We start from the raw sequence: 7,999 nt of genomic DNA, 5'->3' as shown, positions 1-7,999 counted from the left end.
GGGTAGGGAGCTGTTGCGCAGAGCGCGGAGAGATGGAGAGACGGGTTCCAGCGCTTGTAGTGTGCGGTTCAAAATGGTTCAAATGGCTCTGAGCACTATGGGACGTAACATCTGTGGTCATCAGTCCCCTAGAACTTAGAACTACTTAAACCTAACTAACCTAAGGACATCACACACATCCATGCCCGAGGCAGGATTCGAACCTGCGATCGTAGCAGTCCCGCGGTTGCGGACTGAGCGCCTGAACCGCTAGACCACCGCGGCCGGCATAGTGTGCAAAAATGGGGTGTTAACGCTCTCGCAGTAGAGAGTACCATTTTCGGCGGCATCATGTGCGCGCGCCGGCCAGATGTCTAGAGCAGGAGTACGGACAGTGGACGGGCGGAAGAGGCTGTATTAATTACGACTGCCCGTTCCTATAATTAGCTGTGGCTCCACAATATGCTACAGTATCCAACAACAGCAGCAGTTCCAGCAACACAGTTTCATCGTCGGCTCCGAGTTTCATCGTATGCACAGCACTGAAATAAGACTGTTCATTGGTAGAAATTATTAACGGCTAACTCAGCAGCGCAAATGAATGTAATCTGATTAATAAGATTTATTTAAATAATAGTCAGTTAAACTCTGGTGCTATTGTGTCCTCATTGCCTCCAGACATTGTTACCAAGCAGGATCCTTGTTCCTTTTTTTTCCTAATATGCTAACTGAGTGTCATAAGAAACAAATTGAATAGTTACAGAAAGTTTATTAACTAATAATTTCTCTTTTAAGAATTTTAGCCTTAGTCTACTTTCAGTTAACTGTTGTACAACAGGGGCTTCTGTATGTGACTAAAGTAAAGCAATATCATTTTTCATGTTTGAGAATCAATCACTGGAAAAAATCCAAATCTAAAGAAATGCACAGATTAGCAGTTCGGAAGTTTTATTTTTTTTACATATAGCTTCGAGCACATGGCTGTTTGGTTTGTTACGTATTCTAGTATTTAATTCTGTTCAAATCAGTAAGAAAGGCTCAGTTGTTCAGATAATAAAATGAAATCTAATTTGCAAAATAAGTAACGGCAAAGTAAAAGGTGCTTGCTTTTTTTCTAAATTTCTTTGATAACGTTATTCTGAGGACACTGGAAGTCATTGTTCACGTAACGAAATTCAGTACTAACATACAGTTTAATTGCATGTTTTCAAATCATTACCTGACTGCCTTTTTCAAAATTTAATGCCAAACATAGTGTAAGAGTGACTTGTCAGTCTTCTTTATGATTACATACTCAGTAAAATTAGAGTAAAAAAAAGAAAAATGTGGCAACCTATAATTGCCACGTCAGTGTTTAATAATACATGTTTTTCTTTCCCATCATCTTGTACAGGATTTTGTATGTAAATTGCGCTAATGGGCTGGCGACCATTAATTACTTACTTTTCGTTCATTAGTATAAATTTTGGATTCATGATCAGTGGTACCTCTTTCTGTCCGGAGTTGTTCGTGAGTGAATGCACAAAACAACATTCATTTTCGAAATTATTGCCCTGTTCGGTTTAATTACTTTTATTTTTAGTAGACCTTCCATCAGAAGGATCGACTGTACACTTTCCTCCTACTTATCGATATCACTTCTTCGGGAAAGATAGCCTTATACAATTAGAAAAAATCCATTAGGCATACACGCGATCCACGGTCATATTTTATATCGCAAGCAGGATAGGCCGATTAGTTAGAGGGAGTTTACACTACCACCTCTCAAAGTATTGGTTCAAATGGCTCTGAGCACTACGGGACTCAACTGCTGTGGTCATTAGTCCCCTAGAACTTAGAACTACTTAAACCTAACTAACCTAAGGACATCACACACATCCATGCCCGAGGCAGAATTCGAACCTGCGACCGTAGTGGTCACGCGGTTCCAGACTGTAGCGCCTAGAACCGCTCGGCCACCCTGGCCCGCTATCCTGCCACATTGTGATCTAATTAAGTTATACACCGTTCCTACATAACGGAAATAACAAGTCACCACTAACCTATTATCAATCTTGTAAAAACATTTTTGTAGAATAAACTAGAATTTTTGAGTAGTGGACCCATTAATTTTGTATAACTGTGTAATGTGTATAATATGTTTCTGTCGTGTATTGCTCTGTTTGATTTTCCTTGCTTACTTTATATGAAATTTATGTTACAGTCATATTATTACATTTACAAAGATGTGTAACTACTTAACAATGTAGGGTACAAGTTTAACGTGGATTCTATTGTAGAACAATATGCATCATCAGACTATTCTAATTAATTTTACTTTTAATTAGAGTCATTCATAATAAGAAATAAATTGCAATCTTTGATTAGCAGATGCTGGACGAGGGATTTGTCAAACGGCGGTGCCTGGGGTGGTGCCGTGATGGGTAGACGTGAAGTGCTGACGTATTGCGTCGCACGCTGTTCAGTAATGGGGCGCGGTTCTGTGCGAACCCAAAAGAGCAATGTCGGCGAATGTGGCGGCAACTTGGTGGGAGGTACCTTTCCTCCAATGTATTGGAAGGGCACAACGGTTTTATTCTTCGCGCTATGGTGTGGGGAACCATCGGATATGAGTTCAGGTTGGCAGGGGTTGAAGGAACTGTGACCTCACAAAGGTACATCAGGGACATCCTGCGTCCTCACGTTGGTTGACTGATTTGGGGGAGGGGACCAAACAGTGAAACAGTAAGGTCATCAGTCGTATCGGATGATTGAAGGATGTGGAAAAAAGTCGGGCGTGCCCTTTCAAAGGAACAGTTCCGGCATTTGCCTGAAATCACGGAATTCCTAAATCAGGATGGCCGAAAACGGGTTTGAACCGCCGTCCTCCAGAAAGCGAGTCCAGCGTGCGAACCAATGTGCCACCTTGCTCGGTGCACCCTGATGTGTTAGCACTCATGCGACAGTATCGTGGTGCCATTTTTCAACACGACAATGCAGGTTCATAAATGGCACATATCTCTATGAACTGTCAGCGTGACGTGAGGTACTCGTGAGGGCACAAAGATGCCCAGATCCGTTACAGACATAAGGCACCAGATCTAACGTCATCTCCATCCCAATGCCAGTATCCATGATATCAAGCACCAATTACATCAGCTGTGGGCCAGTTTACTTCAGGAAACGGTAAATTTTACTCAGTTATGTAACACTGAAAAAATGACACATACTCTCTCAACGCATGAAGTTTAATTCCGTGTCCTCCTACCCTTATGATTGCTTCATATAATTTACTAGGCAGGGTATTTAGTACTATTTTTCTCGTTTCTAATACTTGGGAGATCGTGTCGCAAAACACAGTGTATATATCCGGCAGCCGGCCGCTGTGGCCGAGCGGTTCTAGATGCTTCAGTCTGGCTCCTGCCTCGGTCACGGATGTGTGTGATGTCCTTAGCTTGGTTAGGTTTAAGTAATTCTAAGTTCTAGGGGACTGATGACCTCAGACGTTAAGTCACATAGTGCTCAGAGCCATTTGAACCATGTTTTATATATCCGGCGCATGGCGGAAGGTCACTTGTACCACTGCTAATATTGCACTCAACTGATCCACTTGCTAACTGAGCAGTGTAATACGCCTGTCTGTACGCTTCTATATGAATCCTGATTCTTCTTACCTAGTCTTCACTGTCCTTCCACAATATATATGTTGGTGGCAGTAGGATCGTTCTGGAGTTTGTCGCAAATGCCAGTTCTCTGAACTTTCTCAACGATGTTTCTCCAAAAGCACGTCTTCCTCCCTTCAGAGATACTCATTTGAGTTTATGGACCATTTTCGTAATACTTGCCTGTTGTTCGAACCTATCGCCTCTGAAATGCGTTGATGTATTCCTTTAATTCGTCCAGGTGGAGATGCCAAACAATTGAGCATCAAGTATTCTGCATGTGGTCTTCTTTGTAGGCGCACTTTACTTCGCAGGAATTCCCCCAATAAACCAAAGTCAACCATTCGCCTTTCCTACTAGCGACCTCGCGTGTGAAATGTCTCTGTTGGATTCCTTTCATGTTAATTTCTTAAATCTGTTGTCATTTAAGGCATACATTCCACTTCTAAATTTACTGTGGTGTTTCTGACTTTATCTGGGAGGAGACTGAGCAGTGGAACGTGTTACTTTTACACATGAACAAGAACGATCTGTCACACTACTACACTTTAAAACACAGTTTATATGTAATTCATGTCACACAGTCTCATATGGAACCTACATACGCTTTCTTTTGTATAGTGTATATGGTAATATACTGTCATCCCCCTTCCCTTCTGTGTGAAAGGATAAAGAGCAAATGTATTTCTAGTTGCGTGCTTCATGGTAGCAGACAAGTCTGTCTGCTAGAGAACAGTAGGACCAACGTCAGAACAGGTAGCTACGCTTTGTAAAAGCAAAGAGGTTTCTATTCTTGGTATGGTCCTGTACGTCCCTTGTCATGTTGGTATAGGAAGCTGCCTCTCTGGTCACTTCCGATTGTATCCGTGAGGCACCATCTTTAGGGGCCCACGCCAGTCTGTCCGTGGCGAGCGTCTGAAGTGGTAAGATTTCGGACTAAGCGCGTCTCTGCTAAGTCCGTAGGACAATAGATTTCTTAAGTTCAGCCTAACTGAAAATTTTATCACCTTTGTTTCAGGTTTAGATCTGAAATATCTTCTGTTATCTTAAATTGCAACGCAGTGTAATTCGAGTGTGAAGTTCAAAATATATTCCAGTAGTTGCTTTGTCACTACTTTGTGAGCAAAGTGGAACCACGTGTTGAAGATCTGTAACTCTAACTAAGATCATCAATCTTAAATGCGAATGTACATGAGATTATAACATCTCGTCCTGACAATATTTTTCAATATAGCAACTTTTATTTATGTTCAACCCACCTGGGGTGTACTTTTTGAGACCAGTACCACGTACTTATATAATTGTTTGACCCATCAGGTTAATACTACGACGATAGTAACCAATTGGAGGTTTTTCTTTTGTAAATTGCGGTTTCGATGTAATTTATTTTAATTATCAAAATTATTGTGGAGTTACACTCTTCGTGTAAACCAAGTTGACCACGTGAAGCATGTGGTGTAATCATCAAAGTAGCCCTCAGCTATTCTTTTCGAGAAGATTTCACAGACAATTAGTATGAATTTAGTATACCAGTGTGTGGTAATTTTATGACAGACAGGATTGTGCTACAACCGCAAATTCTTTGGGTGAAAATTGAAGTGGTTGGTTGTGGTTAATTTCCTCTTGCATATGTTCCAATGTTCTTCGTGTGTTGTTTTATGAATGCAGTGTTGTATGCAGTCTCCCAATCTTGGCTCCATATTTGATGTGTTCCGTAAGATTACAAACTCACATTTTCGCAATCCTAAATAAGGCACCAGTTTAGTTATGAATCAAGTTTAATATGCGAAACTGTAACGGAACAATAATCAATGTTGAAATAAATGTCCAAATATAAATTGATTTATTTCTTTTTATTTAAATTCTCTTTTTATATATATATCAACGGTTGTGGTAAGATGACTATTAAAAGATTATAATTAATGTTAGTCTGGTTTGAAATTTGGTAAACTAGACTGGATACCTGGTGAGAAAGTTGCTCAGTAATGCAAGGATAACTTCCCCAGATAGCTCACAGCTTTTAACCCGCTTTTATTATCTTGAATATCAAAAATGTTCAAATGTGTGTGAAATCTTATGGGACTTAACTGCTAAGGTAATCAGTCCATAAGCTTACACACTACTTAACCTAAATTATCCTAAAGACAAACACACACACACACACCCATGCCCGAGGGAGGACTCGAACCTGTGCCGGGTCTTGAATATCAGCACCATTTTCAGAACAACTTAATGCATCAACTGTACACGTATTCACTTCATTTCACGTCACTTTACAAAGTTGGCTTAGATATTTGATCGGTATGATCACAGTAAGGTGATAAAAGTCACGGGATACCTCCCAACATCGTGTCGGACCCCCTTCTGCAGGGCGTAGTGCAGCAACTCAACGTGGCGTGGACTCAAAAAGCCATTGGAAGTCCCCTGCAGAAATACTGAGCAATGCTGCCTCTATATCAGTCCATAATATCAAAAGTGTTTCCGCTGCAGAATTTTGTGCACGAACTGACCTCTCAATAATATCCCATAAATAATCAATGGGATTCATGTCAGGTGATCTGGGTGACCAAATCATCATGAAGTCCGTGAATGCAAATGGTCTCCAGGTAAGCGAACATTACCATTTCCAGTCAATGATCCGTTCAGTTCGACCAGGGGACCGAGTGCATTTCACGTAAACACAGCCCACACCATTATAAAGCTTAAACCAGCTTGCCCAGTGCCTTGTTGACAACCTTTTCCATGGCTTCGTGGGGTTTTCACCACACTCTAACCCTACTATCAGCTCAATCCAGCTGAAGTTGGGACTCATCTGACCATGCCATCGTTTACCAGTCGTCTAGGGTTTTGATTTGATTTGATTTATTTTTGGTCCTGTAGATCATACAATTTGTACAGCAAAGCACATCATGATATAAGAGAAGTCAATTAAAAAAATTATGTTATATTACTAAGTAGAAATATCTACAAGTGAATATACAGCTTATTACAAGTAATTAAAATATTGTGGTACATAGTTCACATAGCAGAATACATATATGACAAACATGCAGAATATAGATAAGATACAATAATTAAATTATCTTACTAAGTAGAAACATCTACAACTGAATAAACAGCTTATTGCAAGTAATTAAAATTTTGTTTCGAGAAATTCATGTACTGAGTAGAAACAGTGATTTAGTAGCAATTCCTTTAATTAAATGCTCATTTTTTGGGTTTTTGCTTGTTTTTATGTCTGTTGGGAGGTGGTTGTATATTTTAATGCCCATACATTTAACCCCATTCGCATATAATTTTGAGTTGTGGGCTATAATTTGTAACTGTGTTTTGTTTCTGGTGTCATGTGTGTGGCGGTCTGCATTTCTGTCGATGGCGTCCAAGTGCTGTACTGTAAAACAAGCTAGTTCCAATATATAGAGGCATGGCAGTGGCAGGCTTTTTAGCAGTTGAAATAGTGGTTTACAGTGTTCAGTTCTTTTTTTACATTTCATTATTCTTACGACTTGTTTTTGTAACTGGAAAATTGTGAGAGAATCAGAGCTCTTACCCCAGACGATTAGGCCATAGCTCAAGACAGACTCAAACACGGCATGGTACACCAGCTTCAAGGTATCTACACTGGTTGTGTCTTTTAATGATCGTAATAGATAGCAGGTTTTACTAAGCTTTTGTGACAATGCCCCAATATGTGGTTTCCAATTTAATGTGTTACTGTTGGTAAGTCCAAGAAATTTGGTCTCCTGCCTGTTCATAATGTCATCTTTGCCGATAACTATAACTGCATTGAAGGGGGTTAGGTTTTGTCTAGTTTGGAAGTTCATACTTACAGTTGTTTGAGTATTTCTGAGTAGTCTATTTGCATCAAACCACGATTGTAAATGACAAGTAGTTTCATTAACTGCATCTTGCAGCGTGTCACCTCTACTGGTTAACAGGATATTTGTGTCATGCGCATACAGAAAGGAGCTGGCATTTGGTATGTGTTCTGGGAGATCATTTATGAACAATATGAAAAGAACAGGGCCAAGGACAGATCCTTGAGGGATGCCATTTGGTTCAACCTATATTGTGACGATCACAGGACAGGCGCTGCAGATGATATCGTGCTGTTAGCAAAGGCACTCATGTCGCTTGTCTGCTGCTGTTCTCGGCACACTCTTGACACACTTGACACAATCTCGGAACACTGAATTCCCTAACGTTTTGCTACACGAAATGTCCTATGCATTTAACTGCAACTAACATTCCGCATTCAAAGTATATTTATTTCTGGCCTTCGGCCACAATCATTTCAAGAATCTTTCCATATGAATCACGTGAGTACAAATGACAGCTCCGACAATATCTTGTGTACCGGTACTTGATGCTACCGCCAT

This window comes from Schistocerca serialis, chromosome 4, assembly GCF_023864345.2.
Source record: "Schistocerca serialis cubense isolate TAMUIC-IGC-003099 chromosome 4, iqSchSeri2.2, whole genome shotgun sequence".
In the NCBI taxonomy this organism is placed as follows: domain Eukaryota; kingdom Metazoa; phylum Arthropoda; class Insecta; order Orthoptera; family Acrididae; genus Schistocerca; species Schistocerca serialis.
This window is presented reverse-complemented; position numbering follows the sequence as displayed.